Here is a 27,826-nt window from a genome sequence, read left to right on the forward strand (position 1 = left end):
TCGATCAGTGGGATTTCAAGATTTATTTTGCATTCCCATTTTGTGGTTTGAGGTTGACCGTAAGAAAATTGCTGTACCACTAAAAGTATTTAGTATATACTGAGTATACTTACTATGTACGTGATATTTGATATGGCGTGGTCTATCAAGAGATGTAGCAATACCTTCAACTTGTATTACGATTTGCATTGCTTTTGGTACATACGTACAGGGGCAACAAATTGCAAGTATATACGTACTAGTTACCAGGGATGACAGTGACATGAAACTGAAGAGCGTCCTAAATTGGAACCTGACGTTCCTACCTGCTCCAGAACTCTAATCTATTTTCTACTCTACTCTACTCTACTCTACTCTACTCTACTCTACTCTACTCTACTCTACTCTACTCTACTCTACTCTGTATACAAACATACAGGGCTGTACTCACGTGTAAAACGAAAAAGCTTGATTCAGAAAGTATCCAAAGATATCTAAGAACTTGGACAGAAAGTATCATATGCGGACGTGTTCCTGTAACTGTATAAAAGGATGATAACCCGTCTATAGTCTCCGAATGTTGTGTAGCGTTGTAGAGTTCCTTCACCCAAATAGTAACAGCCAATTCCATTTTAGGCCGTTCTTCACGTTTATGTCGCAGTCATTTCCAGTTTGTGGAGGTTGTCCTCAGTCAAAGTATACCTTGGCAGTCAAAGTATGCCATATGAGCTTGTCTAGTCTCTCCTTGAATCAATGAACACTAGGAGAAACCACCACTATTTCTGGTATGGAATGGGGCAAAAATATGTTAACGGAACATCCAACAGAAACAGAAATTCTATCATAGCTACAAGACAACAGCTCCAGCGCACATGCCTGGTAAAATATTGTGGCTGAGGTACCAGTGTACCATGGTGGATAAAAGTTAAAAGTATATAGTTCTTGTTGACACTTGACTTTGCCAAAGATTGTGGATAGATACAAACAATTCAGGCTGCTCGCCTGGAGTCCCGTGTATGTACATTACGTTCCGGAGCAGTGCAGTGTATCTATGCTGAACACTCAGTGTGAATTACGAGAGTACTTATTGTTGCCAACTTTGCAAATTGCGTTCACGGTCTACACCAGTAAGTTGTTGCTAGACAAACAGATAGTACTGTACATGGAATCGCTTGCTTCAGACAAGAGAATCTTTGCTGAACACTCAGAGATATGTACTTTATAGGAAATTCAGTTCCCATTCGACATTGTCATTTACTAAATTAAACCATTTTTTTCAATATAAATGGCAATATGCAATTATGCCCAACCAGAAGAACAACAGTTGGAGTCCTTCTGTCCTTTATGTCTACCAGACTCCATACTTTGCTGCAAAAATACAAAAAATTGTGTAACTCAATAATATGCCAACGAAGTTAGCCCCCTTATGCTAGGGTCCCATTTTCAATCGGCCGGGCAGTTTTGGCAAACGAAAAGTATGATATAAAAGACATGAAAACGCGCATAATGTACCCAAAATGAATCGAAACCTTAACCTGCCAATGTTTACTTACATACACTTTGAGTTTTCGTTTCCAGAACCAGCCTAACATGGCCCTCGTTGGGACATGCGCCCCTAGCAATAGGAATACAGTTTGCAACCTCTCCAGTCAGCTCCTCTGGTATATCATCCGGTCTAACCTTGGTCTACTCGGGCAATTTCTTCCAGCAATATATGGAGTTTTGTAAAGACTAATTCTCTTTTAGCAATACAGAAACATAAGCATATGCAATTAGACAGATTTGACAGAGTAAAATTGTATAATGTGAAGACATTTTTTCTTACAACGTATAACAGAATAGCTCTTGGACTGCCAAACTGATACAACTCGACACTTTAATACACAGAAACCATTCATTCTATGTCATACATTGTCTCATTTTCCTACTTTGACAAGATTATTATAGACCTTCATTTGAGGAACGAAATCAAAAACATTGCAAATTTTGAAACCTCAAAACATACAACAACACAAAGAAAATCAAATACAACAACATCGAATTTTCCCCTTCCTAACCGTAAGATATTGCGAAGCAAAACCGTTTTGGAGCATGATATCAACAACCTGACAGATAAAGAAAAAATATATATTTCAATGACATTTCGTAACTGAAGGTACGAAGTACGCTGACTACAGTCCTTTTACATCATTAGAAACGTGGCCAGTAATTTTGCGAAGTGACTGAATCTCCATGTTGCCATTTTAGCTACATAGTACATCGATAGTTTTCCAATTTTCCAATTAACATCAGTTTTTCGTTATCCTCCTATCAAAGTTAGTTTCCAGGGTCATCTTAAATTTGCTCACAAACTATAGGTTACAGGATGATACTCCGTCTTATAATGGTTTTATAAGTCTGTTTTTCATCAGTACAGAATCTTGGAATACCGATGTCATTGCTAAAATATTTCAAAGAAACACTTGTACAGCGACGTGATCACTTTATTTTGCAGAAAGTCTCAAAACCGCATTACAGAAAGTGTTTTGTACATATCATATTCTGTTTTCCGTTTTTTTCCGTTTAGATGGGAAACTACGTTTACAACGCTATGGACGCAAATGTCGTTTTGTGATATACATGACCTAATGCAATGAAATCAGAAAGTACTGAATGAATGTTCAGTAGAATTCGTTTTGTACAGCAAACAAATACGAATTGGCCGTTGTATGTTGTCTAGCCGATTGCTGCATTTGGAAATCACAATTCTAGTTGGCTTTATTTCATAATTAGCATCTGAAAATGGATTTGTACAGAAAATAAAGATATGTATATAGGCATCGTTGAACCCTCGCTAAAACAGTTATCAGATATCATTCAGCAAAATCATCCTTGTACAACATTGCAGGAATGATTTTTCCATCAAAAAGATTCAACGAAAAAAATAGCCTCAATGAATCTTTGTTAATTTTGCCATGAACAGCTTACGACAATTCAAGAAGGGACCTCCTTTCGTCATAGTTATAATAGTAAGTGTCCAGCTGAAATACGCAACCGCTATTCAAAGATTTGTCTGTGGCCACACGAGACTATTGCTTTTTCTGTAATTGAAAACAATTGTAAGCTTTTACATGTAGAACATACATTTTTCGTAGATATTCTCATTATTTTCTACGTATTAGTGAAAGACTTGTATTTCACATAGAAAGACTAGTATGCTTGCCCTAATTCTGTGTCGTTTGTCAATTTCAAACAACAGATGTTGTTGTTTTCGTTAGAATAAAATACTGTTCATATGCATTCTTGAATCCCTGCATTAGGCTTTCTGTTATCGCCATGATGTTTTGCTACCTAGCATTGGCAGGAAGCCACTTTTTTTGCCATTTATAAGGTGTAAAAATACATACTAAAGGGCGGCTATATTCTCACCTCCATGCATATCTATGTTGGAACTTGGAAGGTGCCAGAGCGCAGCCAACACAACATTTGACTATCAGTTTGATACCAGCTGAATCCAGATAACCTCAGCAGCAGACAACTAAAATAAGACAAAATGAGAACATATTCATTTACTTATTTCTTCTTAAGGCATGAGCATTATTGCTGATTTGCAAGGGGGGGCAGGTACAAAAACATAGTACAATCATGTGGCAAAGTATCAGAATGCATACTGAGAAATGTATAATGAAATTGATGCAACTGAAAATTACACATAGTATAAATAATACGAAATACATAAAGACTTGGACAGTAACAATTCACAAAACCAAAATGTCAAATCAAAAACATAATTACAAATACTCTCTTAAAAATTATGTATAATTTGCAGTTTACGTTCAGATATCGCTGGCGGTCAGAGGTCTGTTTCTCGTTGCTTCTTTTAGTGTTAAAATCTGTCTTTTGTCGTCTGAATGAATAGCTCGCACCTGTGTAAAAGTGCAAGCAAATATTGACTTCATAGATCGCGATATACATATGTAAAAGGGAAGTTTGGACACTATTTCTACTTGAGAGATACACTTTATGTCATACATTTACAGTAATATTCTTTTGGCCATTCGTTCACGAAAAAGTTCCACGGATGTGAAAAGGTGAAAAAAATGTCCCTTGATTCAATGTCTCTTATTTTACTATTGGCAAGTCGTATATTTGCTTTAATTGATACTTATATAATGCAATGAGTCCGATGATTTATTTCGTAGGTGGGGCACCCAAACCAAGTAACGACATTCCACTTCAAACCTCGCACAGTGTTGGCTGGGGATTTTCGGCACTTTCTGTTTGACACACACTCGCATAACCAACTGTGGTGTTCAGCCCTTAAAGGTAGGACCATAACAAATTTGGTTACATTGTTAAGATAGATCTTTAAGCTTTCAAATGATCCTTAAACCGCTTCTACTGCTTAAACAATAACGGAGATATGATTGATCATATCTAAGTTTCCAAACTTTTTAGTTGTGTTTAGCGTAAGGGTATGGTAGAAATACAGACGTCAGCGAATGTTTGCCTTGCACATGAGTGTTTTCGGTGTTGTATTTCTAGGTAATACAGTACATGACATAGCCATTCCTACCACGTGGAATTCCTATCGACTTCAAGCAGCAGAAAATGGCACAAATACATGATATGATAATGATGTAAGAATGACAAAATTGTCACAATCTTAAGATTGCAAAAATGTTGAGGTACCCAAAGAAGAAGTGTACTGATTGAAGAGGGCGTGCAATCGCCTGAACCTATATTTTAGCAAACCCCAAGCACATGAAATCAATATGCCTTCTCCTGTATGCAAGAGGGAGGTCCCAGGCAAATTCATACAAGATAAAATCGCCAACAACACGCATATTGTGCACATGTACATCGCATGTTGCTCCTTCGATTATAGGTGAGATGGGCAAAGATCAAATTAATCTAGCAATCTCAGAAGTAGTATTCGTTTCTTGTAAATAGTGTAAACGATTGGACATCACTCACACAGAAAGACAACGGATCTCCGGATATAGTATAGTATAGTAAAGTGTTCCTTGGTATCTATTGTTGAAGTTTATCAATCTCTTAGAGTCGGCAAAACTTGACATTAGATAACAGCTCTTTATAGAAAATTAATCTTTAAATAAGATTACGGCACTTTATCTAACCTCTTCTAGGACACAGTAAGAGTAAATATATTAACTTTGAAGTACTTCAATAGCACCACGAAGTCTGGTATCTTGTAATCATAGCCCAGGATTTATATGTGGATATACTTAATTCATGGATAGAAAGTGCGTAGAACATGTACATAACTATGCCCTTATGGCCATAATATTATCAAAAAAATAAAAGTATTTCGGTAAGCGTACAGTTTTACACCCTCTTCGTTACACTACATCTATAGCTGAAGCTCTTTAATGGTAAAAAAAACAGTAGTCTTTTCGTCTGGTATACAGTGTCTTAAATTCAAAATGATAAGAAAATGATAGCGGTAAGAATGTGATGATTATTCCGACCTCACGAAAGTATACGTGCATGTTAACAATAATTGGAATATTGTTGTTTTTCATCATGAAATTCAATCTGGCCGCCCAATGTCTGCACATTTCTGTCTAGAATACAATGTTGACCTGTGATAATAACCTGTGAGGAATAGTTTAACTTTGGTACTAAAGACTAATATTACTGTTTGCTACAAAGTTTCTGTCGTCCACTTGTTGAGGGAAAATATCGTGTAGATTTTGTAGCCGTGTTATTGTCTTGTTCGATTCTTTGTCCGAATACCATTTCTTGTTGATAATATAGCACACTTTGTAATATGGAATCCTTTCCCTACTTTTGGGAGAAAACGAAAAACGATCACAGAAACCGCATCGAAAGTTTAAACATGCTTCCAGTTAGCCATTTTAATGCACCCCTGCATTGGTATTAAAGTAGAATTCAAAAATCTATCTTAAATGACTATTTTGTGATTTCTAGTTGACCGTAAGAAAATTGCTGTACAATACTTACTGTGTAGATGATATTTGATATAGTGCGGTCAACTTGAATAACGATTTGCATTGGTATAGTACGTGGTAGTATACTGTATACATGTATAAACATACAGGACTGTACTCACATGTGAAACGGGAAAGCTTGATCTAACCTTTAGCCTATTCCTTTCAGTCAAGGATATATAAGAACTTTGAGAGAACGTATCATATAATGTTGTGTTCACATATGTATAAGGATGCTATCCCATCTATAGTTTCCAAATATTGTGTTAGAAAGAATATGGAATAAGCAAAACTCTGATGCAACGTTGACGAAACATCTAACAGCTACATAGGAGCTAAGATACCAGTGTACGTGTACCATGTTGCACATGCACATTGGTACCTTAGCTGCAATGTAGCTGTTAGATTTAGAAGTGTATAGTTCTTGTTGACAGTCGACTTTGCTAAAGAATGTGGATACATAGAAACGATTCAGGCTGATCGTCTGAAGTCCCATGTATGCACATAACGTCTTGTAACAGATCTAAATGTCTATGCTGAACACTAAACAATAATGTACTTTTTCTAGCCAACTGTGCACATGGCGTTCTTGTTCGATATCAGTAACATGTGATCCATTGCTTCAGGCAAGGGAATCTTTGCTGAAGACTCAGAGATATGTACTATAGGAAACTCCGTTCGACATTGTTTTTAACTGAATTAAACCATTTTGTCCCGTATAAATGATAACATGCAATTCTGCCCGACCAGAAGAATAATACTTGATGTCCTTCTTTTTTACCAAACGTTGCTGCAAAAGTAGAGGAAATTGTGTAACTAAATAATATGCCAACGAAGTTATCCCCCATATTCTAGGGTCACAGTTTCAATCGGTCGGGCAGTTTTGGCAAACGAAAAGTATGATATTAAAGACGAAAAACACGTGAAATATACAAAAAATCATTGAAGAGCCTATCTTGTCCAAGCTTTTTCACATACACTTTGATTTTTGGTTTCCGCAACCAGCCTAACAGGGTCCTTGTTGGGGAAATGCAAGCGTTGCAATAGTAGACCGCTGGTATATCGTTCGAACTCTACTCTACTACTCTAGACAATATCATCCAGTCTATTATTCGTCTACTGGGACAATTTTCTTCCAGCAACATATGGAGTTTTGTAAAGACTTCTTTCTTTTTAACAGTACGAAATATTAGAAGAAACATGCCACTGAGTGAGTGAACCTTAAAACATACTACTAAACATAGAACATCAAATACAAGAACATCAAATCCACCCTCCCTACCGAGCTTTTGCAAACTTAAAAAAATCGTTTTATACATCGAATGCTCAGCCCTTATACCATACCAGGAGAATATCTTTATATACCATAATTTAGAGCATAATACCAACAGCCTAACAGATAATGACAAAAATATATTTCAAACATTTCATGGAGGTAATTACATTTCGTAACAGAAAGTACAAAGTCCACTGTCTGCACAGCGTTCAACATAGCTAGAAACATGGACAGTAATTTTGAGGAGTGGCTACTTCTTTGTGTTGCCATTTTAGCTGCATACTACATCTGTAGTTGCCTTATTAACATCAAATATTTGATATCCACCTACTAAAGCTGGTTTTCATGGTCAACTTGAATTTACTCACAAACTAGAGGTTACATGGAGATACTCTAAGGTTTTTATTTTATAACTACAGAATCTTGAAATACCGATGCCATTGCTAAACAAAATCAAAGAAACACTTGTACTAAAACGCGATGTGATCGCTTTATTTCTAAAGAAGTCTCAAAATAATATTACAGAAGGTGGTTTGAATACAGCACGTTCCGTTTTCCATTCACGAAATGGAAACCATTTTAGATCACTACAGACGCAAAGGTTTGTTTTTGGATATGCATGTACTAAATGCATGCAATTGAAACCAGTGCTGATAGAATGTTCCGTAGAATTCGTTTTGCCAAACGAACGGAAACGAATCGCTCTCTGAATGTTGTCTTGCCAATATCTGTCTTTGGAAAATACAATTCTAGTTGCCTTTATTTCAGAATTGCCATCTGAGAATGGAATTGTACCGACATCGTTGAACCCTCGCTGAAACAGATATTATTAGATATCATTCAGCAAAATCACCATTTACAGCATTGCAGCAATGTTTTTCTATGAGACAAAAAAAATCCCCATTGAACATTGGTTGATTTTATCATGAAAAACTTATGACATTTGGAAACGGGAGCATTTTATTCCTAGTTGCTAATATTAAGTGTCCATCGGAAATACGCAGCCGCTATATAAAGATATGTCTATGGCCACAAAATATTATTGAAAACCATTGTTAGTTTTTACATTTCCAACATACAACTGTCGTTGATATACTCATTATTTTCTGTCTTTGTATGAATAAATGTATTTTACATATGCAGACTATTATCCTTGCCCTAATTCTGTATCATTCATCAATTGCAAACAACAGATGTTGTTGTTTTCGTTAAAACGAAATACTATTCATCTCCATTCGTGAAGAATCCCTGTATCAAGTTTTCTGTTATAGCCAGGTTTTGTTACCTAGGGCTGGCATTTAGCCACTCTAATTGTCATTTATAATGTGTAAATATACGTACTAAAGGGCGGCTATTTTCTCACCTCTATGCATATCTATGTTGGGACTTGGAAGGTGCCAGAGCGGAGACAACCGTGTCAACATTTCACTGTCAGTTTGACCTCAGTAGTATCCAGATTGCCTAAGCAGCAGCCGGCTAAGGTAAGACAAAATAAGAACATATTTGTTTATTCATTTCATCTTGAGGCATGATTTCCAAGAGGAGGGTCTATATAAAAAATAAATGAATGTGGTTGAAGAGGTTCATCAGTCACGTATAAATACAGTTACTCCAAATTTTCTTCAAGCAATGACTGTTTTTAAGGTAAGGTACATTTTCGACGGCTGACAGCCCATCTTCTTCATGATAAATGTGTAAAATCGTATGACAAAATTATACATAAGTATCTCGTATAATGAAATTAATGCGCAACTGAAAATTACAGTATAAAGTTTGGATAATACAAAATATATAAAGGATTGGACGGTGACAACTCTTAGATATGAAATCAAAAATATAACTACACACTCACGTCCAAATAAATCCCATTCTAAGTTCACATGTCATTGGAGGTCAGAGGTCTGTTTCTCATTGCTTCTTGGTAGTGTTTTAGAGTTGAAATCTGTCTTATGTCGTCTGTTAGTTTGTTTGAATAGCTCGTATCGTTGTACCTGTGCAATGAATATCGACTTCATGTGAGTTAGTCGTATGTAGAAAGTAAGTTTGAACACTATATTTCTGCTTGAGAGATAGCATTTAGATTATACCTTTACAGTGATGCCCCGTTTTTAACTTACTTATAAGCGGTCTGCCTAAACATCTCAAACGGCTCTAATATGCAGTATACATGGGGCAACTACCTTGTGTGGTGCTCTGGATACATCATTTATGCATTTATGAATTGAAAAAAAATGCAAGTCCTACAAATTTACCAGTTATTTGGAGTTAGTCTTGAGCCGGTTTCAAGGTCGAAGCAATTTGAAGCTGAAAAACACTTAGTATACAAGTATCATATAGATAGAATTGAATTAAATTGAATTACTAGTTGACAATGATAGAATTGTGCTCTGCTGTAATCTATGAGCCAACAGTACAACAGTTTAATCGTACTGTCGTCTGAGGACTGAAGAAGGTATAGAGAACTTCCCCATGCAGACTCCTAACACAAACGATCTAAAATGGCGGACAGGGTTTTCTTCGATCTAAAAACCGGCCGAATAACTCTAAATAACGTTAAATCCTTATGACTTACTGCGTTCTTTTAATTCATAAATGTATGATCAATGTATCCAGAGTACCACATACACAGAACGATGCATATCAGAGTTGTTTGATGTTATTGTCGTTTGAAATGTTTTGGCAGACGGGGCCATACGTTCACGGACAAAGCTCCAGGGCCACGTTTGTGAATACGTCTCGTCAAAAAGGTGTTGGAATTTTCCTTAATCATACTGATTCTACTATTGACAAGTATATTTACTTCTCAAGTGATACATTATACTTATATAATGTAATGAGCCCCATGAATCTACACATGACTTAGTTCATAGGTCCGTCCCATGTGATGAATTCCGCTGCAAACGTCAGACACTGTTTTGACTGGGGAATTTCGACACTCGTTTTGAGACACACTCATATAGCCTGCTCTGGTGTTCAAGCTTTAAAGGTATGGCCATGACAAATTTGGTCACATTGTAAAAGTGATGTATAAGCTTTCAAATGATACTTAATGCTATTGCTAGAATGATAACGAAGATATGATTGATCAAATCTAAGTTTCCAAACTGTTGTGTTGGGTGCAGTTTAACAAGTATCGAACCAACATAAAAAACATACTTGCTTTGCTACAGACGATGTGTATTAAGAAAAATGGCAAAAGCAATAATATATAAGCTTTAACAAAGGTCCAACAGATTTTGTGGTTCTAAACATGTTGAGATAATAGAATTGGTGTATGAATGAAAGAGGGTGTGCAATCGTCTGAACCTGTATTTCAGGCAACCCCAAGCAAGTGAAATTGATATGCCTTCTACTATATGCATAAGGGCCCCACGCATATTTATAAAAGATAATATCGTCAACGATACACGGTTATCATGTCATCGCATGTTGCTCCTCTAATTATAAGCAATCTCCGAAGCAGCATCCGTGTGTTGTAAATGGTTTTAACGCTTGGATATCACTCACACAGAAAGACAAATGGATCTCCGGGGATAGTATCTATCCTTGAACTGAGTCAATCTCTTACTATCAGTAAACTTGATATTAGATTACAGCACTTTATCAACAGCCTAACCTCTCTAATACAAAATATTAAATACATTACATTTGAAATATTTCAGTAGCACCACGAAGTCTGGCATCTTGAAATCTTAGCCCAGGATTTATATGAGAGATACTCTTCATTCATAGATAAAGATAGAATGTGTGTAGAACACGTACACAACCATACTCTTATGGCCATATTGTGGACGAACATTATATTTTGGAAAGGTACACAGTTTTCCACCAATAGTGGTAATGTCTATATCTTTACCTAAAGTTCTTTAATGGTAGAAAAGCTCTTTAATGGTAGAAAAATAGTCGTCTTTTCGTTGAACATACAGTTGGTGGATAGTGATTAGAAATATAAATAGTAAAATTGCCATGATTACAAATTGTCATAATTACGATAGTGAATACGTGCATGCTAACAGAAAGTGGAATACAATGTATGTGTTGTTGTTCTTCCCTATGAGTTTTTAATCTGGCCGTCCAATGTATGTGCATCTCTGGCTAGAATACGGAGTTCAATTGATAATAACATGAGAAGAATATATTAAAACCTTGATACTTCAGACTAAGATAACTGTTAGCTACGAAGCTTGTGTCTCCCACTTGTTGACGGGACACATTGGGTAGATGTTGTGATCATATTTGTGCCTTATTCTTTGACCGAATACTGTTTGTTGTTGATTATACTATTGCCACAGCACATTTGGAAATGCAAGATGCAATGTACTCACTAGTTTGGGGAGAAAACAAAATACGGTCACAAAAACCGAATCGAAAGTCATGATCATGCTTCCAATTAACCATTTTAATGGACCCCATGTGCTGGTGAGTAAGTAGATTCTCTAGATCTATTTTGCATTCCTATTTCTAGATGGCCGTCAGAAAATTGCTGCACTCTTAAGTACATCAATGAAGCTTCATTGTATACTTACTGTGTACATAATTGATATGGCGTGGTCAATCAAGAAATGTAGCAATACCTTCAACTTGGATTACGATTTGCAGAAAATCGCAAGTCTACTCTACTCTATACTGTATTCAAACATATATACAGGATTGTGCTCACAACTGAAAGCTTGATTTTTTCACCCAAGGATATCTAAGAACTTCGACAGGGTCCGGATCTTATCATATAAGGTTATGTTCGCGTAACTAAAGGATGATATCCCATTTATAGATTCAAAAAGATGTGTTGGGAGAGATATCAAAAATAACATTCAACAGAAACCGCGATAATTTCTTTAAAACAATAATACAACAACTCCAATGCACATGCCTGGTAAAACACCATAGCTGAGGTACTCGTATACCATGCTGGACAAGGGTTACAAATGTATAGTTATTGTTTACACTCGACCAAGATTCAAGATTGTGGATAGATATTTACAATTCATGCAGATCGCCTGTCCCTGGAGCCCCATGTTGGCATATTCGTACTGGAACAGTGCTGGGTATCTATGCTGAACACTCAGTGATGTTAACGAATGCACATTTTGCAGTCAACGGTACAAATTAGGTCCTTGGTCGATGTCAGTAGGTTCTTGGTCGCCTAACAGAGAGTATTCTGTATTTGTAATATATTCCCTTGCTTAAGGCATAATCCTGTTCTCTAAACCAATGGGGTTTTTGTGGAAAGCTCAGAGATTTCAGAGATGTACAGTGCCCAAATAACATTGCTTTTTACTGAATTAAACAATTTCTGTCCCATATAAATGATAATATGCGTTTCTGCTCAACCAGAAAACAGTAGTTGGAATCCTTTTTTTTTTTTTTGGTATTTACCAGATGCAGAGTCAATGCTTTGCTAAAAGCATAGAGGAGATGCTGAAAAACATGCCATCGGTGTTAGCCCTTATGCTAGGGGCACATTTCTAATCGGCCGGGCAGTTTCGGAGAGCAGAAAATATGATGTAAACCCGCGAAATGTACCAAAACGTAATCAAGAGTACAAGTGGAGTGTGTTTCTTAACGAACACATTGATTTTTCGTTTCCACAACCAGCCCGACAGGGCGCTGGTAGGGAGATGCGACCCTAGCAATAGGAGTACAATTTGCAACCTCTCCGGCCAGCTTCTGGTATATCATCTAGTCTACCTTGGTCTACTCGGACGATTTTCATCTAGCAAGAAATTGAGTTTTGTAGAGACTAATTGTCTTCTGACGATGGGAAATGTGAGTAGAAACATTGAGTCAGTTTGGGCAATGTAAAAAGGCATGTGGCGAAGACATTTATTCCATTTTAACGTATAATAGAATAGCTCACGATATACGAAACAGAAACAGCTCTACGTTTTTTACTCAACATTGATTCCATGTCAAGCGTTCTTTCATTTTTAGACAAGATTATTACAGGTCATCATTTCAAGAATGATATCAACAACCTTGCAAATTTCAAAATATTGAAACTTTAAACAAAAAAATAGAATATAAATGTACCTGGATACCCGTAAGATATTGCAAAGCAAAAACAATTATTTCATACATCGAATGCACAAACCCCATACCAAGAGATCTTGATATGTCATATTCTAGAGCATGATATACCCAAAATTTCAATTACATTTCGTAACAGAAAGTACAAAGTTCACTGCCTTCATACATTTATGTCATTAGAATCGTGGACAGTAATTTTGAGGAGTGACTAAATCTTTGTGTTATTGCTTTAGCTTCATAGTACATCGGTAGTTGCCCGTTTATCAACAAATGTTCGATTTCAACCTACTCAAGATGGTTTCCATGGTCGATAAGAATTCACTGACAAACTATAGGTTACGGGGAGATACTCCGTGTTATAAAGGTTTTTTATACGACTGACTTTTATACACAATCTAAGAATGCTGATGACATAGCTAAAACAAAATCAAAGAAACACTCGTAGTTTGTCATGAACGATTTATTCCGCAGGAAATCGCATATAACGACAGTACAAAAAGGGGGGTTGCACATATCATATTCCGTTTTCCATTTTCGACAAGAAAAACTACTTCTTTAGAACGCTACGGACGCAAGAGTGTTTTGTGAGATACATTGACTAATGCAATGACATCAGAAAGCACTAATGCAAATGTTCCGTAGAATTCGTTTTGACCAACAAACGGATATGAAGTTGTCTAGCCAAGAGCTGCCTTTGGAAAATACAATTCTAGTTGCCTTTATTTCAGAATGGTCATTTGCACCGACATCGTTGAACCTTCACAAAAAACAGATATTCAGATATGAATTCAGGAAAATCATCATTTACAACATTGCAGGGATGTCTTTCTATAAAGAAATGAGACGAAAAATCTTAACATTTGGAAAAGGGTCGTTATGATTGCTAGTCGCTTTTCAAAGGTATGTCTAGGGCCACACAAGTCTATTGCTTTGTCTACATTGAAAACATCTTTAATTTTTACATTTCAAACATACAACTTTCTGCCGTAGATATACTGGTTATTCTTTACGTATGGATGAAAGACTTGTATTTCGCATATACACACTATTATGTTTGCCCTATTTCTGTGTTTTTTATCAATTTCAAACAACACATGTTGTTGTTTTCGTTAAAATGAAATACTGTTCATATGCATCCATGCAGAATCGCTGTATCAAACTTCTATTATATCAAGGATGTCTTGTTACCCAGTGCTGGTATTAAATAACCCTTTGTACCATTTATGAGGTGCAATTATACATACTAAAGGGCGGCTATATTCTCACCTCATTGCATATCTATGTTGGAACTTGGAAGGTGCCAGAGCGCAGCTAATACAACTTGACATGTGACTATCAGTTTGATACCTCAGTTTTTACTATCAGTTTGAAGAAGCAGTCGTCCAAGGTAAGACAAAATGAGAACTTATTCATTCATTTATTTATTTCATCTTGAGACATGAGCATTATTGCTAATCTGCAAGGGGACCCATGTAAAATAATACAGTATGTTAAATCATATGACAAAATTATACATAAGTAAAATAATGGAAACTGAGAAATTTGCTAGCAGGTTAATTCTATGATTTTGACTTATTTCTTTATGATCTGTAGATCATGTTTAGTTTTGTCTGTTTCAGTTTTTTTAGTTAGATCATTTGCTGCGTCATGATGATCACTGGGTTTCACTTGATTTATTATGGTTTGATGTATGGTCTTCATATTCATTTAATAGCATTATGATTTGTAAATTTTGAAGGGAGTAGAGGTTGTATAAGCCACACGGCTTTTTCTCTCCCCTTGCACGTTCTGTTGTTTTCTTTAATTTGCTGTATTTATGATTGTTTTTAAAGTGCAAAATAAAATCAATCAATCAATCAATCAATCAAATGTATAATAGAGTAGAGTAGAGTACAGTAGAGTAACAATTCACAAAGCCAGAATGTCAAATCATAAATATAATACCAAAGTCAAGGCAAATTTCATTCTAATTTCAGATATCACTGGTGGTCAGAGGTCTGTTTCTCATTGCCTCTTTGAGGGTTGAAATCTGCCTTATGTCGTCTGTTAGTTTCTTGAAATTCCTGTGTAAGTAAAAAATCGAGATATTTGTAAGTAGAAAATAAGATTAAACACTATTTCTGCTTGAGAGGTAGCATTAAGATAATACCTTTACAGTGATACCAAGTTTGTTCTGGTTCTCCATTCACGAGCTAAACTACGGCCACATATGTGAGTGTCTACATACCTACCTAGTTCCTTGACCTCCCGGTCGTTGGGGGACAAGGTAGACATGAAGATAGAGAGATGTTTCTTGGTTCTTCTTTCTCTTACCAGGATTAGTCTTAGGTGAGTATGTCTCGTCAGAAAAAATGTGCTGAAATTTCCCTTGATCATATGTCTCTTATTTTACTATTGACACGTTGCATATTGACGTAAAATGTGATCATATTTGTGTGTGTAATGAGTCCCATGACTGATTTCATAAGTGGGTCACCCAAAAGTGACGATATTCAACTGCTAACCCCATATACTGTTTTGGCAGGAGAATTTCGGTACTTTCTTTTTTGAGAGACACTCACAAACTTCGGTGTTCAACCTTTTATGGTAAGACCCTACCAAATTTGATCATAAAGAGTGATATGAAGCTTGCAGATTATTATCGTTAACATTATGATATTGCTAAAATGATAACGGAGATATGATTGCTCGAATCTAAGTTTATGAACTTTTGAGTTTAGTATTGTTTAATTGGTGTGGTCAATAATACTTTTGTTGCTACAGACGGTGAATATAAGTAGATACATGAGTGTTTTATTTCTAGTTGATAAAGACCCGCAATCATTCTTACCACATGGCATTATTATTGGCCTTTTCAGACAGGAAAAAATGTCAAAATCCAACATATAATATTGATATAAGCTTTAGCAAAATTCTCACAATTTAAACATGTCTCAATGTGTTTAAAATTATAAGATTGTGAGAACTGTGCATAGAAGAAATGTGATGATTAAAGAGGGCGTGCAATCCCCTGCACCTATATTTTAGGTGACCCCAAGCGCATTGAATCAATATGCGTTCTATCTGCTATATGGCAGTATGCAAGAGGGAGGACCACGCATATTTATAAAAGATAAAATCGCCAAGTATCATGTCATCGCATGTTGCTCCTCCAATTATAGGCGAGATGGGCAAAAATCTGATTAATCTAGCAATCTCCGAAGCAGCATTCGTGTGTTGTAAATGGTTTTAACGCTTGGAATCACTCACACAGAAAGACAAATGGATCTCGAGGTATAGTGTTCCCTGGTATCTATCCTTGCTGAGTCAATCTCTTACAATATGCAAAACTTTACATTAGATTACAGCACTTAATCAACTCTAATACAAAAGAGTAAATACATTACATTTGAGATATTTCAGCAGCACCACTCAGTTTGGTATATTGAAGTCTTAGCCCAGGAGGTACATGGGGATTGCCTTATCCATAAATAAAGATACAGATTGTGTAGAATACATACATACTCATACATTTATGGCCGTATTTTGAACGAAATATCTGTCGTGAAGCGTACAACACCCATAGTGGGCATGTATATGTATTTTAGCTGAAGCTCTTCATTCAGGGTAAAAAAAAGCAGTCGTCTTTTCGTCTGGCTACAGCCTACAGTATCTTAAATGAAGAATGATAAGAGATTATTCCATCTTTACTAGGGTATATGCGTGCACGTAAAAAAGTCAAACATTTGTTGTTGTTTTTCTCCATGGGTTTCCACCTAGCCGTCCTAAGTATGTGCATTTCTGGCTAGTGTACAGTGTTCAATTGATAGTGCCTGTGAGGAATATACTAAAACTTTGATACTTCAGACTAAGATTACCGTTTGCTACAAAGATTCTGTCACCCACATGTTGAAGGTACACATTGGGTAGATTTTGTAGCTGTGTTTTTGTCTTCTTCTTTGACCGAATACTGTTTGTTAATAATACCACGATGGAAGACGGTGTGCATTCGCTACTTTGGTGATAAAACGCAATACGATCGCGTCGAAAGTTTTGACATGCTTGCAGTGAACCATTTTAATGGACCTCTATTTGCTGTTGAGTAAGTAGAATTTCAAGATTTATTTTCATTTGCATTCGTACTTTGTAATTTGTAGTTTACCGTCAGAAAATTGCTGTACTGTTTAGTACATCAATAAAGCCTCTGTGTATACTTACTACTCGTATGTAGATAATATTTGTACATTTGATATGCCGTTGTCAAACGAGGTGTATACATACGTGGTAGTCCCTAAAACTTGTACTGCGATTTGCATTGGTACAGGAGCAGAAACTTGAGAGTATATACTGTATACATACAGACATACGTGACTGTGCTCACATGTAAAATGGGAAAGTTTGATTCAGACATTGGCCTGCTATTTTAGCTAAGTATATATAAGAAATTAGATATAATCATATAAAGTCGTGCTTACATACATACATGTATATATATATATAAGGATTTTATCTTGTCTCTAGTTTCCAAATGTTGTGTTGGAAATGATGGAAAGGAAAATACTAGTACTCTGATGCAATGTTGACAAAATATACAACAGAAACTGTGACAATTCTATTGTAACTATAAGACACCATGCTGGACGAGGGTTTAAAAGTGTAAAGTTCTTGTTGACAGTTGACTTTGCCAAAGATTGTGACAGATACAAACAAACAATTCTTGCTGATCGCATGTAGTCCAGAGTATGAATATAACGTTCCGGAGTAGTGCAGTGTACGATATCTATGCTGAATACTGAGTGATGCGAATTACCAATGTACTTTTTCTAGCCAACTGTGCATATGGTGTTCTCGTTCGATATTAGTAAGTTGTTGGTCGACAAATAGATGGTAGTACTGGACATGTGATCGCTTGCTTCGGGCATAGGCCTTTTCCTTCAACCAACAGGATCTTTGCCAAACGTTTAGAGATGTGTACTTTGATCGAAACTCAGTTCCCATTTGACATCGACTGTTACTGAATTGAACCATTTCTGTCCCGTGTAAATGACAATATGCAACTCTGGTCAACCAGAAAAGTAATAGTTGGACTCCTTCTTTTTCGTCTTTACCATATTCCATGCGTTGCTGCAAAAGAATAGAGGAAATCGACTGATTGAGAAATATGCTAGAGTAGTAGCCCCATTTGCTACTGTCACATTTTCAGTCGGGCTGTTTTGGCCAACGAAAAGAATAATATGAAAAAACATTAAAAAAAGCAAAATGTAACAAAAATCATTCAAGAGGATAAATTGTTCGTGTATATTCAGATACATTTTCATTTTTTGCTTCCACAAGTAGCCCGACAGGGACCCTAGCATTAGGGCTACACTTTGCAACCTCGCAGGCCAGATTCGCTGGTATAGAGTAGAGTAGAGTAAAGTAGAGTCATTTCAGTTTATCCTTGGTCTACTCGGACAACTTCTAGTCTTCTTCCAGCCGCGTATGGAGTTTTGTAGAGACTATTTATCTTCTGACAGTAAGAAATACCAGCATGTATAACTGCATGTGGTGTAGACATGTATATCCTTCTAACGTATAACAGAATCGCTCACGGAGTGCCAAACAGAAACAACATGTGCCATATCTACAGTTTATACAACGAAAAACGTCCATTCCATGTCGTGCATTGTGCCATTTCCTTACTTAGAATAAGATTGCTATAGAACTCTTTCAAGTACGCTTTCAACAACCATGGAGTCAAAATCTTGAAACTTACAACAAAACATAGAGTACTTGTATCAAATACACTACCTCGAATTTCCCCTCCACCCGAAAGCTATCGCAAAGCAACAATGCAAAGATTCATTTATACATCAAATGCAGAGCCCCTATACCAAAAAATATCTGTACATGCCATATTTGATATCAACAGCCTAACAGATGAAGATCAAGTTATATACCTCAATTACATTTTGTAACAGAAGGTATAAATTACACTGTCTTAATACCTGTAGCATAATCCAAAATGTGGACAGAAATTTTGAGAAGTGAATAATTTCTGTGTTACTATTGTAAGTGCAACTACTGCTCAATTAATGTCAAACATTCAATGTCCACCTACTAAAACAGATTTTCATATTCTAAGTATTAAATAAAGGTTACAGAAAGATACTCCGTCATATAAGAGTTTTATTAGACTGCTTTTTATTAGTATAGAATCTTGTCATTGCTAAAACAAAATCAAAGAAACACTTGTACTGCGAAGTGATCGCTTTATTTTGAAGGAAGTCTCATAACGACATTACAAGAAGGTGGTTTGTGCATACCATATTCCGTTTTTGAAAATAACAACTATTTGTAGAACGCTCCGGACGCAAACTTTTTTGTGATATGCACGGAGTTATACATTAAAACCAGAAAGTATTGATCAAATTCGTTTTAACGAAAACGAAATGCTCTTTGTATGTTGTCTAGCCAACAGCTGCCATTGGAAAATACAATTCTAGTTGTCTTCAATTCAGAATTGCCCCCTCAGAATGGATCTGTACAGAAAAAAAGGTATGTATTTAGACAATAATGAACCCTCACTAAAACAGATATCATACATCATTAAGAAAAAACATCATTTACAGTTTTGCAGGAAATATTTTCTGTAAAGAAATATGGCAAAAGCGGATAGCCCTATTGAACATTGGTTGATTTTTGCAACAAACAACCTCTGACGATTCGAAAGGGAAACTTTTTGTTATAATTGCTAGCTAGCTGTAAGTGTCCAAGTTAAAAGTACGCAGCCACTATTTGGAGGTATGTCTGTGGCCACACGAGACTATTGCTTTGTCTGTAATTGAAAAACAATTGTAGGTTTTACTACATACAATTGTAGATATACTCATTATTCTCTTTGTATGGATGAAAGTCTTGTATTTCCCATGCACAGACTAGTATGCGTGCCTTGATTCTGTGTCGTTCATGAATTTCATGAATCCGATGTTGTTGTTTTCGTTAAAACAAAATACTGCTCATCATATTCATTCATGCAGAATCCTTGTATCAAACGGTCTGATAACCCCTGAATTTACCTGAATTGACTGAATGTTTTGTTACCTAGCGTTGTTATTTAGCCACCCCTTTTACCACTTTATAAGGTGTAATTATCTGTACTAAAGGGCGGCTATATTCTCACCTCCATGCATATCTATGTTGGAACTTGGAAGGTGCCAGAGCGCAGCCAACATAACTTGACTACCAGTCTGATTTCAACAGAACCCAGAATCCCTAAACAGCGGCCGGCTAAGATATGACAAAATAAAAAACACATTGACTTCAGAGATCGAGATATTCGTATGTAGAGAATAAGGTTAAGCACTATTTATCCTTGAGAGATATTATTTGGATGATACCTTTACAGTGATACCCAGTTTGTTATGATCCTACATTCGCGGGCTAAGCTCCAGGACCACTTATGCGAGTAGGTCTCGTCAAAAAAAGTGCCGAAATTTCCCTTGGTCATATGTCTCATACTTTACTATTTACAATTTGCATATTTACATTTCAAGTGATATAATGAAATGAGTCCCATGGCTCATTTCGTAGGCGGGCAACCAAAACAAGTGATGGAATTGCACCGCAAACGGCAGACACCGTGTTGGCTGGGATTTTCAGAACTTTTGTGTTCGAGACACGCTTACATTGCCAGCTCTGGTGTTCAACCTTTAAAGGTAGGATCATGAAAACATTTGATCTCGTTCTGAATATTGATGCATAATCTTTAAAATGATACATAATACTGTGGTATTGATAAGATGAATACGGAGATATGACTGATTATATATATGTTTTAGAACTTTTGAGTTGAGTATAGTTTAATGGTACTCGTAAAGGCCCCCTCTCACTTGACGTGCGGCACGCTTGCGGCATTGCTGCGTTCGGAAGATGCTCAACGAATTTCAGAGATAAAGAACGAATTTTCTTACTTGTTGTGTATTTTGTGGTCTTCTATGTCACACTTTTACGTATTGCGCAATATCTGAATTATAACAAATCGGAGAAAATAACAAAACAGTACCGCAGTGAACGAACGCAGCAATGCCGCAAGCGTGCCGCACGTCAAGTGAGAGGGGGCCTTTAGTGTACAGATGGCAATACATACCTGTCTTGCTAAAGATGATGTATATTAGCAGATTCATGAATGTTTTCAGTGTATTATTTTAGTTTTATTCTAGTTTAGAGAGTAGAGTAGAGTAGAGTAGAGTAGAGTAGAGTAGAGTAGAGTAGAGTAGAGTACAGTAGAGTTTTCGGTTGGGTAGGAGTAGGCATCACGTTGCTAGCGAATCCTACCACGTGGTATTACTATCGGCTTTTCCAAGCAGCGGGAATGGACAAATCTATCTTATAATAATGATATAAGCTTTACCAAAATGTTCAGAATCTTATGATTATGAACACGTTAAGGTACCTATAAAAGAGGTGTACTGATTGAAGAGGTCGTGTAGTTGTTGTACAAACCTATGTTTTAGACGACCCCTACATACCTTCTACTGTATGCAAGAGGGAGGTTTCATGCTTATTCGTAAAAGATAAAATTGCAAATGATACACAAGTATCATGTCGCATGATACTCCTCCAATTATAGATGAGATGGGCAATATTCAAAATAATCTAGTAATCTCAGAAGCAGCAGTACTGTGTTAAGTTTTTAACGCTTGGATATCACTGCCGCAGAAAGACAAATGAATCTCTAGGTACAATGAAGTAGACAATTCCCCGGTATCTATCCTTGAATTGTCTCAATCTCTTACAATCAGCAAAACTTGATGTTAGATCACAGCACTTTATCAACAACTTAACCTCTGTAGTACCAAAGAGTAAATACATTACATTTGAAATACTTCAGTAGCACCACGCAGTCTGGTACACTGAAATCGTAGCCCACGAGGATAAGATCATATACTGAATTTATGGATAAAGATAGAAAGTATGCAGAACATACATCATACTCTTATGGCCATATTCTGGAAAAAAGTCTGTTGGGAATCGAACAAACGTTTAGACTCATTGTGGTTATCACAACTCTCCCTGGCTGGGGTAGGGCCGGCCGCTAGGAGCGCTATTTTAGTCAAGCTACATAGCGAATATACCTAGGTCTTTTAGAAAAGCTCTCTAATATAGAAAAACAGTCATCTTTTCGTCTAGCATACAGTATCTTAAATGAAGGATGATTACAATTGGTGTGAAATTGTGATGATTATCGATTATTTCTAACGATGGTATATACGTACGCAGAAAGTGGAATATGTGTTGTTGTTTTTCTCCATGAGTTTTCAATCTGGTCGTCCCATGTATGCGAATTTCTGACTAGAATGCGGAGTTCAATTGATAATAACCTGTGGAGAATACACTAAAACTTTGATACTTCAAACTATGACTACCGTTTGCTGCAAAGTCTTTGTCGCCCATTTGTTGAAGGGACAAATCAGGTAGATTTTTACCTATAATTTTGTCTTGTTCTTTGACCGAATACTGTTTGTTGTTGATAACACCATAGTACACTTGGTAGTAAAATTGGAATGCATTCGCTACTTTAGGGAGAAAATGAAATACCATCACAAAACCGTAACGGACGTTTTAGCATGTTTGCAGCTAACCATTTAAATGGACCCCTAAGTAGAATTTCAAGATTTATTTTTCATTCCTATTTTGTGGTTTGTAGTTGACCGTAAGAAAATTTTAATACGATGTACATTGGAATCATTTCACTACTTTGGGAAGAAAATGAATTGAGATCACCGCATCAAACATTTTTCTGGACGCCTATGTACTTTTCGGTTATTAGAATTGTAAGTTTTTTTTTGTGCATTTCTCCTTTGTGGTTCAGAGCTTGCCATACTCGCTGTACCATATGGTGCATTTGAAAAATTTTGTGTTTATTTGAAAATAATATTTGGTATAGCGTACTTACCTGTGGTCAGTAAAGAAATGTAGCAATCCCTACAACTTGCATTACGATATGCATCGATACAGTAACAGAAGCCAAAAATGTAAGACTATACTGTTTACAGACTTATAGGACTGTACTCACATGTGAAACAGGAAAAGCCTGACTTATACATCAGCTTGTTACTCTTAGGATATCTAAGAACTTCAACGAAAAGTATAATGTAAGGTTGTGTTTGCATGTATATAGGGATGTTATGCCGTCTTTAGTTTCCAAATGATGTGTTGGAAAATATTTAGCATGCAATGGGCAAATCTCTGATGAAACAAACAACAGAAACCGTGATGATTTCTACTGTAACTACAAGGCAATAACTCCAGTACACATGCTTGGTAAATTATTGCACTTGAGGTACTGGTATATCGGTACAAATGTTAAAAGTGTGTAGTTCTTATTGATAGCTGACTTTGCCAAAGATTGTGGATAGACACAAATTAAACAATTCAGGCTGATTGCCTGGAGTCCCGTGTATGTACATTAGAGTAGAGTAGAGAAGGGAGATGGGAAGATCAGGTCTTCAACACGCTCCAGGAGCTGGGGGTCCCCAGATCCGACTGGACTGTCCACGCCTAGTGTAGAACAACGTGGCGAGAACTGTCTGAACTGTCTGTAGCCGCCACGCATCAACATATGATGCATGCGAACGATTGATTGATTGAGAGTAGAGTTGAGTAGAGCTGAGTTGAGTTGAGTTGAGTTGAGTAGAGTAGAGTTACGAATTACCCATGTACTTTTTGTAGCTGACTGTGCACATGGCGCCCTCTATCGATATCAGTAAGTTATTGGTCAACAGTCAGATAGTAGTTCTGTACATGTACTATTATGCCGTGCTGGTCAATGGTAAAAAGGGTATAGTTCTTTTTGTTCTTGATGTCCGTCTATTTCTCCACAAGATATAGACTCTCGGTACTTTTCTCTACGTGGTGCTTCGTAGTTGCCTATTTGTACATGAGATCGCTTGCCAAGCTTGCAACCAAGGGAATATTTGCTACACACTCAGGGATGGAAACTCAGTTCTCGTTCGTTTTTTACAGAACGAAACAAATTCATTCTTAATTAATAATCATATCTCTGCACTGCAATTCTGTTCAACCAGAGGAATATTAGTTTGATTCATTCTTTCTTTCGTCTTTACCAGACTTCAAAAGTTACTGTAGAAATAGTGGAAATTGTCTGAAATAATATGCCAGTGGAGTTAGCCCCCCGTATGCTAGGTTCACATATCCAATCGGTGGGCAGTATTGGCGAACGAAAAGTATGATACAAATGACAAAACAAAACACACAAAATGTATAAAAAAATCATTCCATTTGACAACTTGTGTGTGTTTATTAACATACATTTTCGTTTCCGCAACTAGCCCGACAGGGCCCTGGTTGGGAAAGCTGACTCTAGCAATAGGAGTACAGTTTTCAACCTCTCCGGCCAGCTCTCCTGGTATATCATCCAGTGTGTTCTTGCTCTCGAAAAGTGGAGACATTCATTCAGACACCAATGAAGTCTGGTACTTCTTCTTCTTCCAATAGTAGGAAATGCGGTAGAAACTACTCTGAGATAGTTTGACAGTGTAAAAATCATTTACTTAGACAAGGTTGCTATAGGCCTTCATTTGAAGTGCGATACCAACGACCTAGCAGACGAAATGCTATATAGTTGGCTAACATTTCGATTCAGAAACCTTGAAACTTACAGCATAACATAGAATATCAGATACGACAAACTCAAACGACACTCTCTACACGTAAACTGCCGCAAAGCAAACGATAGAGAAAAAACACGCAGCACCCCAGTACTAAGAAAGTATTATATAGACAATTTTCCAATATACTATATTAACAGTTTAACAGACGAGAGATAGAATTATTTATTTCAATTACATTTGGTAACAGAAAGTACAAGGTACAATGTCTTTAAACATTTTACTTTTTAAGAAACGTGGGCAGCATTTTGAGAACTGATCAAATCTTTGTTGGTACAATTTTAGTTGCATAGTACATCGTCAGTTTCCCAATTAATGTCAAATACTTGATATCTACCTACTGAATAAGATTTCCACATTCAACTATATAGGTTACAGGGGAGATACTTTATCATATAAGGGTTTGTAACACTGATATTTGTTAGTGCAGAATCTTGGAATACCAAAGTCATTGCTTAAAACAAAATCCAAAATACTTGCACTGCGTCCTGATATTTTGAATTCATGAAGGAAGTCTCATAACAACATTATAAGAAGCTAGTTTGTACCTATCATATTCCGTTTTCCGTTTTGCAAAAGGGCAACAATTTAATGATCATTTCGTTTTTTGTGTGTGATATGCATAGACTAATGCAATGAAATCAGAGTAGAGTTGAGTAGAGAAAGCACTTGAGGAATTTCCGTAGAATTCGTTTTGCCCAACAAACGGATACGAATCGTTCTTTGATGTTGTCTAGCCAATAGCCGCCTTAATTCAAAAAATGCCATCTGAGAATGGATTTCTGCAAAAATTAAAGCTAAGCATGCCAACATTGTTGAACTCTCAGTAAATCAGACATCATATATCATTCAGAAAAATCACCATTTACATTGTTGCAGGAATAATTTCTATATGTATATATATGAGACTAAAAACAGCCCCATGAAACATTGGTTGATTTTTGCCACAAATAATATATCGCAATTCAAAATGGGATTTTTTTTCGTTAAAACTGCTAACAGTAAGTGTCTAACATCCGCTGACGGCTGCAGAATCCTCAAAAAGATGAGGTTGGCAGCCTAACCGAAAGAAGAAGAGAAGACTATTTAAAGGTATCTTTGTGGCCACACGAGACTATTGCTTTGTCTATAATTGAAAACCATTGTCAGTTTTACAACATACGATTTTCGAAGATATAGAGTAGAGTAGAGTAGATATACTTGTTATTCTCTACATATAGATACAATCCTTGTATTTCGCATACACACACTAGTATTCCTGCCCTAAATATGTGTTGTTTATACATTTCAAACAACAGATGTTGTTGTTTTCGTTAAAACAAAATAATGTTCCTATTCATTCATGCAGAATCCCTGTATCAAACGTTCTATTGTGTTTTGTTACCTAGGGTTGTTATTTAGCCACCCATTTTACCACTTATAAAGTGTAATTATACGTACTAAAGGGCGGCTATATTCTCACCTCAGTGCATATCTATGTTGGAACTTGGAAGGTGCCAGAGCGCAGCCAACACAACTTGGCAGTTGACTATCAGTTTGATATCGGTACACGGTAGAATCCAGATTCCTCTAGCAGCGAACAACTTGAAAAATGAGCACATATTGACTTCATAGATCGAGATATTCGTATGTAGACAATAAGGTTAAACATTATTTCTGCTTGAGAGATAGCATTTGGATTATATCTTTACTGTGTTACCCAGTTTGTTGTGGTCGTATATTCGCGAGCTCCAATTTCACTGCAAACGTAAGACACTGCTCGCTGTGGATTTTCTTTTTGAGACACGCTCACATAGACAGCTTTGGTGTTCAACTTTTGAAGGTAGGATCGTGCAACTTTATTTCGTTCTTAAGAGTCAACGCTAAGCTTTCAAATGACACATAATACTAAAACATTGCTAAAATAATAACTGTTGTGACTGATCTAATCTAAGTTCGCTCTCTGTGACCTACGACAGATCCCTCAACGAATTGTTGGCAAAAGAAACGAATCTTTTTAGCATTACTGTGTTTTGTTGTTCGTCACACTTTTACGTTTGATATGATATACCTAGTGTGACAGCGAAAGCTATTTAGGTCGCAGTGAGAGCGCAGCGCGATCGCCGTCTAGTGGAAAGGGCTGTGGTAAAGGTACTGGTGTCAATACAAACTTGCCTTGCTATAGACGGTCTATATCATTAACAGATGAAATATTTTTACGTGTCTTATTTGATTTCTGGTTAGTGAAGACGTGACAATAATTTCTGCTTTTTTCACACGAAAAAAAAAAGAAAATCTATCATATAATAGTGATATAAGCTTTACCAAATTTCTCACAGTATGATTGTAAACATGTTGGGGTACCCATAGAAGTGTACTGATTGAAGAGGGCGTGTTATAATTGAAGATGGTCTAAACCTATATTTCAGGCAACACTAAGCACATGAAATCGATATATCTTCTACTGTATGAAAGAAGCCTCATGCATATTCTTGAAAGATAAAATCGCCAACGATTCGGGAGTTTCATGTCAATGCATGTTGCTCCTAGAATTATAGGTGAGAGTCTGATTAATCTTGCAGGCTCAGAAGCAGTTGCCGTGTGTTGTAAATGGTTTTCACGCTTGGAATCACTCACACAGAAAGACAAATGGATCTCCAAGGATTGTGTTCCTTGGTTTTTAGTCCTGTACCGAATGAGTGGCCTGAAATGCAGGTACCAAATTGGAACCGGAGTTCCTATCTGTAGAACACATACATACTCATGCTCTTATGGCCATATTATGGAATGAAAATATATTGGGAGCTTCTTTTAACAAATACTGTTTGTTAGTGATCATACTATTGCCACTGCAATAGTACACATGGTAAAGTAAAATTTAATGTATTCGTTGCTTTGGGGAGAAAACAAAATACGCTCACAAAACCGTTGGCTAAGACTACCCTTTTCTATAACGTTTC

At 36.5% G+C, this 27,826-nt stretch overlaps 1 protein-coding gene across 1 annotated transcript in view; it reads left to right on the plus strand.

Moving 5' to 3' along the window:
* Positions 1-27,826, plus strand: part of LOC118403101 (homeobox protein Hox-C9-like) — a 106,903-nt gene that overhangs the window by 43,645 nt on the left and 35,432 nt on the right. Inside the window, exons 3-4 of the mRNA XM_035801581.1 lie at positions 4,161-4,284; positions 8,604-8,690. The gene's annotated coding sequence lies outside the window, so the exon portion shown is untranslated. The remainder of the gene's footprint in view (positions 1-4,160; positions 4,285-8,603; positions 8,691-27,826) is intronic.

Source organism: Branchiostoma floridae, chromosome 16 (assembly GCF_000003815.2).
Source record: "Branchiostoma floridae strain S238N-H82 chromosome 16, Bfl_VNyyK, whole genome shotgun sequence".
Lineage (NCBI taxonomy): Eukaryota > Metazoa > Chordata > Leptocardii > Amphioxiformes > Branchiostomatidae > Branchiostoma > Branchiostoma floridae.